The sequence below is a fragment of the Rhincodon typus genome, chromosome 3, assembly GCF_021869965.1.
Source record: "Rhincodon typus isolate 14 chromosome 3, sRhiTyp1.1, whole genome shotgun sequence".
In the NCBI taxonomy this organism is placed as follows: domain Eukaryota; kingdom Metazoa; phylum Chordata; class Chondrichthyes; order Orectolobiformes; family Rhincodontidae; genus Rhincodon; species Rhincodon typus.
The window spans coordinates 116124330-116134721 of record NC_063334.1 but is presented as its reverse complement, the minus strand read 5'-3'; positions in this window follow the sequence as shown (position 1 = coordinate 116134721).

Genomic DNA, 10392 nt, shown 5'->3' with positions numbered 1-10392 from the left:
AAGTCAATGCGATTGTGAATGACAATTTAAAGCACAATGGCTGATTCTGCAGTAGGAAGCGGTGCGGGCCTGTAATACCATACATGATAAATTAGTTCTTAGTGTGACGTTAACAGGAAGCGTTGAGCGCAGGGAAAGAAACGAGTCGGTGCGATACATTTACAGTGTACTGGGCCAGCCGTCTCTCACATATTTCCTAGCTTTCGTTCAAGAAAGGATTGAAGATGTACAAAACTTGAGTACAAAAATACACGTGTACGATGGTCCGTTTTTTACGCTAGTACAACAGAAACAAGTGAGGCGCAGTGCACTATTTAGCGAAGGGCATAATACCATCAAGGGAGAATCCTTCGGCAAAAGTAGCAATAAACTCGCCAAGGCTTCTTCAACCGCACCTTCCAAATCCGGGACCTGCAGGAGCAAGAAGCACAGGGACATTAACTGCCAGTAAGCACCAACACGAGTACGCTGTTCGTCCCATCGTGCCTGCTCCGTCATTCAATAAATCATGGTTGATGAAACACTTCAGTACGTTTTGCTAACCCAATCTTCATAATGCTGTATGCCATTGGTAATCAGAAATCTAACAATCTTTAGCTTGAAACTACTCATAGCCTGAGCTTCCACAACCTTCTGTAGAGAACACCATATGTAAACCCTCTGAGTAAAATTTACTTTGCTCCTCTTCTGTGACCCAAGTGGCATTTCCCTTATTTTTAAATTCTGCCCTGATTCTAGACTTCCCAACCAGGGTAAAACAAAACAAAAAAGCAAACTGTGGCTTTTTTAAAATTCAAAAATATACTTCATTCATAAAAAAAATCTATATACATAGAAATGCAGTTCTGTTCTGTACAGTAGCATACGAGGAAACAAGTGAATATTGGAGTTGGGGGCATCTCTTACTTGTACAAGATTATATTTACTTACATTTGAGGCACTGGGAGGGTCCGATAGGAACCCCCATTTAACTTCGACAGAAAGACGTCAGACAGTTGTCTTTCCCCAATGTGCCTTGCAGCAACTGCCACAAGCATTAATGCGTCCCTCAGCACATAGTTCTGGACCTTGGAATATGCCAGTCTGCAGCATTCGGTCATGGTAAACTCCTTGCTCAGGAAGAGAAACACATTTCGGGCAGACCAAAGAGCGTCTTTCACCGAGTTGATGGTCCTCCAGGCACAGTCGATGATTGTCCTGGGGCACAGACCGTAGAACATGGTGTCCTGTGTTACAGGGCTGCTCAGGACAAACCTCGACAAAAACCAGTGCATCTTTATCTAGAGATAGTAGGAACTGCAGATGCTGGAGAATCCGAGACAACAAGGTGCAGAGCTGGATGAACACAGCAGGCCAAGCAGCATCCAGACTTCCTTTGCAAAGGCACATTCCAGAAGGTGATGTGTGCCAGTCTCGTCTCCTCCACAGCCACTTCGAGGCCAGCGTGTGGTGTTGCAGGCAGACTGGGCATGCAAGAAGGATCTCACAGGTAGTGTCTTTCCCACCATCAGCCCAGCAATGTCTTAGTGCTTGTTCTTTTTTATTATGAAAATATATTTATTCATAGAAAGAAATCTTTATGTACATACACAGTTAATGAAGCCATTCAGATCTTTTTTTAATGCATTGGATGTCACTGGCTAGGCAACATTTATTGTCCATCTCTAATTGCCCAGAGGGCAGTTCAGAGTCAACCACATTGCTGTGGGTCTGGAGTCACATGTAGGCCAGACCAGGTAAGGATGGCAGTTTCCTTCCCTAAAGGGTATTAGTGAACCGGGTGGGTTTTTCTGACAATCGATTCACGGTCATCATTAGATTCTTAATTCCAGATATTTTATTGAATTCAAATTCCACCATCTGTCGTGGCAGGATTCGAACCTGGGTCCCCAGAATGTTATCCGGGTCTCTGGATTAGCAGTCCATTGATAATACCACCAGGCCATTGCCTCCCCAATACTCTATTTACTTATGGAGAATAAAATAAACATTGGCATTTGTCTTTCTCCATATTTACAATTAACCTCTTGTTATCTAGTTGAGACAATAGTGGGGTCTGATTACTGAATGGACCCCTGTTATGCTTTGGCATAAGGACCTTACACAGTGACCTTTCCCCACGGTGCCTTGGCAGCAGCTGCCCCAAAGCTTCAGTACATCCCTCAGCATGTAGTCCTGGACCTTGGAATGTGCCAGTCTGCAACACTCAGTCGGGGTCAACTCTTTCAACTGGAAGACCAGCAAATTTTGGGCAGACCAAACAGCACTGCGTTGATGGTCCTCCAGGCACAGTTGATGTTTGTCTCAGTGTGCGTCACAGGGAACAGCCCGTAGAGCACAGAGTCCCGTGTCACGGAGCTGCTTGGAACGAACCTCAACAAAAACCACTGCATTTCTCTCCAGACTTTCTTTACACAAGCACATCCCAACAGAAGGAGGTGTGTGACAGTCTTGTCTCCTCCGCAGCCACTTCGAGGGCAGCATGCAGTGGCGCAGAGAGTCCAGGCATTCATGAAGGATCTCGCAGGCACAGCCCTTCTCACCACCAGCCAAGCAATGTCCTGGTGCTTGTTGGAAAGTTCTGGTGATGAGGCATTCTGTCAAATGACTTTGACAGTCTGCACAGAGAACCACGCGACAAGATCCACCCTCACCTTTTCCTGAAGGGTCTCGAGAAAGCTACGTGCTGACTATTGCCAGATGGACTTGTGGTCAATGGTATTTTTCTTCACAAATTTCTCCACGCAGGACAGGTGGTACGGGTTGGTCCAACCAGTTGGGAGCATTCCACAGCAACAAGGCCAAGCCTGTCCTTTTCAACACCAAGGACAGATAGAACCTGAGTAAGTAGTGACACTTGGTGTTTGCGTACCAAGGATTTATACACAGCTTGATACAGCAACACACAAAGGTGGCCATCAGGGTGAGGGTAGCATTGGATATCCTTTTCCCCCTTTGTCCAGTTCTTAATAAATTAATGTCCCTTCAGACTCAGTCCATCTTCGACCTCCAAATGAAGTGAAAGGTGTCCCAGGTGACTACAGTGGTGCAGGTTTGGGGAATAGTCAGACCTGCGCCACATACAACAACAGTACCTCACACCTGGTGCTTGTTGGATAATTAGAAACAAAAACAGAAGAAACTGATGGAAAAACTCAGCGATCTGGCAGCATTTGTGAAGAGAAAGCAGAGTTAACATTAAAGCTCTAGTGACCAAAATTTCTGAAGGATGGTCACTGGACCTGCAACGTCATTTCTGCTTTCGGTCCAAACATACTGCCAGACCGACTGACTATTTCAACCAACTTCTGTTTTTGTCACAGGGGAAAACTCTATCCTGCATCTATTGGTCTATCCATTTAAATATTTTGTATTTTTAATGAGATTGACCTCTCATTTTCTGATACAGCTATGTTCCCTTCCAATTTGCATATTAACATTAGCGACTGATATTTATATAGAACCCAGAGTAATAAAATTGAAGACACTTCTCAGAGCTGTTTCTAAACAAAGTGTAACATTGAGCTGTGAGGAGAAATTAGGTCAGGTTTGGAACTTGGTCAAACAGGTAAGTTTTGAGCTGTGTTTTAAAGGAGGAAACCAAATAGGGAGACAGAGGTGTAGGGAGGAAATTCAGAGCTTGAGCCCTAGGAAACTATGGCATGTTCCCTGGGACTCGCAAAAGTCAAAATCACCAAAACTTTCCAACAAGTGCCGAGACATTGCTTGGCTGGTGGTGAGATGAGCACTACCTGTGACATGCTTCATGTATGTTCAGTTGGTCTGCACCACTGCACACTGCCGTCGATGAAGCCGGGGCGGGGGGTGGAGTTCGGACTGTCACAAATCACTTTTGGGAATGTGCTTTTTCAAATGAAGTCTAGAGAAAGTGATTTTTGCTAAGAGTCATCCCAAGAAGTTCCATGAGGCAGGGCTCTATGTGCTATGGTCTGTTCCCCACGATGCACACTGAGACAAAACGTTGACTGTGCCTGGAGGACCATCAACTCGGTCAAAGGTGCTCTTTGGTCTGCCCAAAACTTGTTGGTCTTTCAAAACAAGGAGTTGACCTCAACCGAATGTTGCAGACTGGTATATTCCAAGGTCCAAGATTGTGCTGACAGACGCACTAAAGCATGGGCAGCTGCTGCGAAGGCACAGTGGGAAAAGACCACCATTGAAGGCCTTTCTGTTGAAGTTAAATGGGGGTCCATTCAGTTACCCTCCCAGTGCCTCAAATATACATAAATAGTTTTGCAGAGATAAGAAGGGCTTTTGGCTTGTTTGCTAGATGGAATCAGGATCCGACATTTGTTTGTTTCTCCATATACTACTGTACAGAACCAAACTGCTTCAGTGAATATTTATGTATATAAAGATATTTTTATAAGTATATTTTTGAAATTAATAAAATTAGTGTAATTACAATTGAGGCTCTTGAGTCCTTAGAAAAGAATAAAACTCCCAGAAGCAATGGCTTACCAGCTGATTTGTATTCGGCTCCGTGGGACTGGTAGCATGTACGAATTCATGAGGAAAGGTATCATCACCCTCATCTACAAGCAGAAGGGGGAGAGGATGTAAATTAGAAATTGGCAACCAATTTCACTGCAGGTCAAAACCTCCGAGTACATGGATAACATCTCCATTTTCTGCTCGGATCGACTGTCAGTGCGCAGACTCATGAGCATCTGTGTGGTGGAACTGCTTTGAATGAACCTGGTCAAGAACCACTGCTTCTCTCTCCAGACTTCAAAGGCAATTCCAGGACAGTCTCACCCCTCAGTGGCTTCAGATAAATGGAGGCAAGAGTGAGGCCATGTTTTTTGAGAGCTGGGCCAACCAATCGTTTAGTCCCTTCACCGTCAGGCCAGATTACCTGCAAGTGCTTAGAATATGGCTTGGAGGGGTCAGGGCATGCACAAAATCTTGGGAGGAGCACACCTCTGAGGTGAGGCAGAAACTGGGTTTTTGGAAACACCTCTCCGTCTCCATTGCGGGTAAAATCACGGTCATTAGGTGTGAGGCACTCTCTTGGTTGATGTACATGGTGCAGGTCTGGCCCATTCCCCGAATCTGCACTATTGCAGTCACCCAAGCCATTTTTCACCTTCAGTGAAGGTCTAAGATGGACCGTGTCCGCTGGGACACCATGTACAAAACTCTGAATAAGGCGGGGGGAACAAGCATATCCAACACCATACTCATCCCGATTGTCACCTTTGTGTGTGGTTGCATCAAGCTGTATGTAGATCCTTGGTACACAAACACCAAGTGTCACTATGTACTGAGCTTCTACCTGTCCCCAGTGTTGTGAAGGATGGGATTGGCCTCGTTTTTGCGGAATGCTCCAAGCAGTTGGAGTGTTCCATATCACCTGACTTTCGTGGAGAAATTAGCAAAGAGAAACACCTTTGACCAAAGGTCCATCAGGAAGTGGTCAGCATGTAGCGTCCTCGAGATCCTGTCAGCTTGTTCCCTGACCAGATTGTCAAAGTCATTTAGCAGTTTACTCATCACCCCAACATTCCACAAAGTTCCAAGACATTGCTTGGCCAGTGGTGGGAGGGGTATTACCAGTGAGATTCTTCAGCTACACTCAGACTCTCTGCACCACCCACGCTGCCCATGAAGTGGCCACTCGGTTGGGGGGTGAGGTAGAGACTGTCACACATCTCCTGCTAGAATGTGCCTTTGCAAAAGAAGTCTGGAGAAAGATGCAGTAGTTCTTGTCAAGGTTCGTCCCAAGCAGTTCCGTCACACAGGCCTGTTTTCTACGGTCTGTTCTCCAGGATGAACACCGAGACAAACATTAACCGCGCCTGGAGAACCATCAACTCGGTGAAAGATGTTCTTTTGCCTGCCTGAAACCTGCTGGGTCTTCCACAGCAAAGAGCTCATCTCGACTGAATGTTGCAGACTGGCATATTCCAAGGTCCAGGACTACGTGCTAAGGGACGCACTAAAGCTTGGGGCAGCTGCCGCCAAGGCGCAGTGGGGAAAGACAACTATCTGAGGTCTTTCTGCTGAAGTTAAATGGCTGTTTGTTCAGTTATTGGACCTCCCAGCGCCGCAAATGTGTTTAAAGATAGTCTTGTCCAAGTAAACGCCTTTGATTTGTTTGCTGGTTCGAGTCAAACTCAACATTTGTTTGTTTCTCCATATGCTACTGTACAGAACCGAACTGCTTTAGTGACTGGCTATATAAATGTATTTTTATGAATGAAGTATATTTTTGAAATAAAAAAGAGAAATACAATTGAAGAGGTGTACAGTAGGCCAGAATTAGTACAGCATAGAGATCTTGGAGAGTTGTAGAGCTGGAAGAGATTGCAAAGATAAGGAAGGCTAGACCACATAGAGATTTGAGGAGTTATAGAGATTTACTGCACAGAAATAGGTCCTTTGGCTCATCGTGTCTGCGCTGGTCAAAAACACCCAATTAACCATTCTAATCCTATTTTCTAGCATTTGACCCATCACCTTGTATGCCTTGGTATCGCAAATGCATATCTAAATACTTAAATGTTATGAGGGTTTCTGCCTTTACCACCCCACAGGCAGTGGGTTCCAGATTCCAATGACCCTTTGAGTGAAAAAGCTTTTTCTCACCTCTCCACTAAACCTCTGCTTCTTACCCTAAATCGATCCTCCATTGATACCTGCACCAAGAGGAAAAGTTTCTTCCTGTCTACCCTATCTATGCCCCTCTAATTTTATACATCTCAATGATGTCTTCTCTCAACCTCCTCTGCTTTAAGGAAAATAACCCCAGTCTATCCAATCTCTCTTCATAACTGGACTCTTCAGCCCAGGCAACATCCTGTAAATCTTCCCTGCAGCCTGTCTACTACTATCACATCCTTCCATAATGTGGATTCCAGAACTACACACAATACACGAGCTGTGGCCTAACCAACAATTTATACAGTTCCAGCGTACTTTCCCTGCTCTTAAACTCTATGTGCCTGTATACTTGCCTAAAAGTTAAGTATACCATATGGCTTCTTAACAACTTTACTCACCTGTCCTGATACTTTAAAGGATGTGAATATACGCACATAGAGGCCCCGATGATCCTTGGTGCTTCCCAGGGTTCTACTGTTCATGATGTAGTCCCTTGCCTTGTTCCGCCCAAGTGCATCACCTCACTTGTTGTTGCCGTGGAAAGGCAGCCAACATCATCAAAGACCCTTTCATTCCAGTAATGCTCTCTTCCATCAAAAGCAGAAGATACAGAAGTTTGAACACACGCACCAACAGGTTCAAGAACAGCTTCTTCCCTGCTGTTATTAGACTGTCGAATGGACCTCTTCAACTTCAAACAATGTTGATGTTGCTAATGTTGATCTTGTTTTGTGCACCCCCTGTGCAAATATAACCTTGTATGCCTTGCTCTGACTAAGCACCATATGATCTGTATGTCCTGGTTTGCTATTATCTGCCTGTACTGCTTACAAAACAAAGATTTTCACGTACTTAGGTACATGTGACTACAATAAATCAAATCAAATCACAAGGATGAGAACTTTAAAATTAAGACCCTATTTCATCTGGAACCAATGAAGGTCAGTAAGCACAGAGAAGCAGTTTTTGCTGTAAGTTAAGACACAAGCAGTAGGGTTTTAGGCAAGCTCATGTTTACAGAGGGTAGAATTTAAATAGGTAATTCAGTCAAGAATGTATTACAATAGTTGAGCCTAGAGGTAACTAATGCATGAATGAGAGTTCCAGCATTGAGAGTTGAGCTGAGCCAAGACTGAGTTTCTCCAGCACTCTTTTTATTGGGTAAGAAGGTAACCTGGAGAGAGCAGTGCCACCTAGCTGCAAGCTTTGGAAGTGAATGGTGTGGTCAACCATGACAAAGCTGGCAGGCAGTATGACAAGCGTGACGATAGAAAGTTTACGTGTCACAGTTACATAGGACATTTTTGATTTGGATAAGAGCGGTTCTGGTGTTCTGGCAGAGACCGAAATTCAATTGGAGGGATTCAACTGATAATCATATATTATTATTTTTTCTTTGTGAGTTAAAATCCTGGAAGTCTCCACCTAATATTTAAGGAAGTAGTCCTAGAAAATAATGAATTCATTGGTCATCTTCCAAGATTCTATGGACTACATAACACTTCCTACAGGTTGGAGTGAAGCTCATTTACCCTACTATTTAAAGATGGAGATAAATAGGAAACAGGAAATTATAGACCAATCAGCCTCACATTGGTAGTGGAAAAAATGATAGAATCCGTGGTAAAAGATTTAATAGCATAGCACTTGGAAAATAATGACAGGATCAGTCACAGAGAGCATGGATTTATCTAAAGGAAATAATACTTGGCAAACTACTGGAAATTTTCAAAGTGTAACTAGTGGAGTTGATAAAGGGAAGCCTGTGGATTTGGTTCACTTGGACCTCTAAAAGGCTTTTGATAAGGTCCCACATAAGAGGTTAGCGTGTAAAATTAAAGCGCATGGGTTTGAGTTAGTGTACTCACGTTTTTAGAGAACTGGTTTGCGGACAGGAAGGAAAGATTAGGAATAAAATTGTCTTTTTTCAAGTGGCAGGCAGTGACTAGTGGGGTGCTACAAGGTTCACTGTAAGGACTCTAGCTATTCACAACATAATTAATGATTTAGATGACGGAATAAATGTAATATCTCCAAGTTTGCAAATGACACAGAACTGGGTGGAAGGATCAACTGTGAAGAGGGTACAGAGATGCTTCAGTGTGATTTGGACAAGTTGAGTGAGTGGGCAAATTCATGACAAATGAAGTATCATGTGAGGTTTGCACTTTGGTAGCAATGAATGGCAATAGATTGGTAAAAGGAGAAGTTACAATGAGATCTGGGTGTCCTTGTATACCAGTTGCTGAAAGTAAGTGAACAGTGATGAAGGCAGGTGATATATTGACCTTCATAGTGAAAGGATTCAAGTATTGGAGCAGAGATGTGTGGCTGCAATTGTACAGGGCCATAGTGAGACCACACCTGGAGAACTGTGTGCTGTTTTGGTCTCCTTATCTGTGTTGGCTATGGAAGGAATGCAACGGAGGTTTACCAGACTGATTCCTGAGATGGTAGGACTGACATATGAAAAGACAGACTGGATCAGTTAGGACTATATTCACAGGAATTTGGAAGAATGAGGGAGATCTCATAGAAATCTATAAAATTCTTACAGGACTAGACAGGGTAAACGTAGGAATGATGTTCCCAATGATGGCAGAGTCCAGAACCAGGTGTCATAATTGAAGGGTATACAGTTTAAGAGTAGGCCATTCAGGAATCTCTGTCACAGGAAGTGATTTTGGCCAAATTATAAATGTTTTCAAGGAGTTAGATATATTTCTTGGGGCTAATAGGATCAAAGGGTGTAGTGAGAAAGCAGAAACAGGATACTGAGCTAAACGATCAGCTACGATCATCTTGAATGGCAGAACAAGCTCAAAGGACGAAAAAGCCTACTCTTGCTCCTATTTTCTATGTTCTTCGTGAAATGGATCAAAAAAATATTTTTAGAACAAGGCCAGATATGAATTGTTAACCTGTTCCTTCAGACTGACAAATCAAAATTTAAAGCATCAGTTTTGAGTGAGTTTATATATTCAAATCAATACGACTTGTCTTTGCATGCCAAACAGCATAGGCAGTAAGTGATAGACAGAGATAAACAATTCCACAGCCAACAATTGAGCCCTAAGCTCTGCCGTCCTGCCACATATAGTTCTGAACAATGGACAAATAATAACTCACTCACCTGAATGATGAGGGAGCCCAACACATCAGTGCAAAAGATAAGGCTAAAGGTTTGCGAAGTGGATAATCCACCTCGGCCATCTCCAGAGATTTCCAGCATCACAGATGCCAATTCTTAGCCAATTAAATTCACCATACGTGATATCAAGAAACAGCTGAGGGTTCTGGATACTGCACAAGCTACAGACCTGAACAATACATCAACAATAGTACTGAAGACATGTGCTCCAGAACTTTCTGTGCTGCTAGCCAAGGTATTCCTGTATAGCTACAACACTAACATCTACCAGACAATGTGGAAAATTGTCCTGGTATGTCCTATACACAAAAACAAGACAAATCCCAACACGGCTAATTACTACCACATCAGTCCACTCTCGATCATCAATAATGCAACCAAGCAGCGATCATTTAGCAATAACCTGTTCAGTGATGCTCAGTTTGGGTACTGCCAGGACACTAAGTTCCTGACCTCCAAACATCTTTTTCAAACATGGAGAAAAGAGCTGAATTCGAGAAATTAGGTGAGAGTGACTGCCTGTGTCATCAAGGCCATATTATTGCTGTCTTCATTTGTCTACACCCCAAGATCTTGAGTTCTGTACCTAAAGAGCTGAATTCCAAGGGTGAATT